The following is a 594-nucleotide window of genomic DNA, read 5'->3' on the forward strand; positions in this document are numbered from 1 at the left end:
TGTCACCCAGGCTAGAGTGCAGTGGCATGATCTCGGCTCACTGCAACCTCCACCTCCCGTGTTCAAGTGATCTCTTGCCTCAGCCTCTTGAGTAGCTGGGATTACAGGCACCCACCACCACACCTGGCTAATTTTTGTATTTTTAGTAGAGACGGGTTTCACCATGTTGGTCAGGCTAGTCTTGAACTCCCGACCTCGTGATCTGCCTGCCTCGGCCTCCCAAAGTGCTGGGATTACAGGTGTGAGCCACCATGCCTGGCCAAATATGTGTAATTTTTGTTTTAGCTGTCCCACAGAGAAAGTCAGAACTCTTCCCAGTAGTTTTACATGTATCTTCCTGGAAATATTTGCAAATTAATCTGAAAAAAAGTATACATACATATTTGGCATGTTAGGGTTTAAATCTCCTTGCAGGGTCAAACATAAACAAGTTTCTTTCTTTTTTTTTTTTCTTTGAAACAGAGTCTCTGTCTCCCAGGCTGACCTGTGGTGGCGCAATCACGACTCACTGCAGCCTTGAACTCCTGGGCTCAAATGATCCTGCCTCTTCAGCCTCCCCAGTAGCTGGGACTACAGGCATGTACCACCATGCCC

This window comes from Mandrillus leucophaeus, unplaced genomic scaffold (assembly GCF_000951045.1).
Source record: "Mandrillus leucophaeus isolate KB7577 unplaced genomic scaffold, Mleu.le_1.0 Scaffold24, whole genome shotgun sequence".
Lineage (NCBI taxonomy): Eukaryota > Metazoa > Chordata > Mammalia > Primates > Cercopithecidae > Mandrillus > Mandrillus leucophaeus.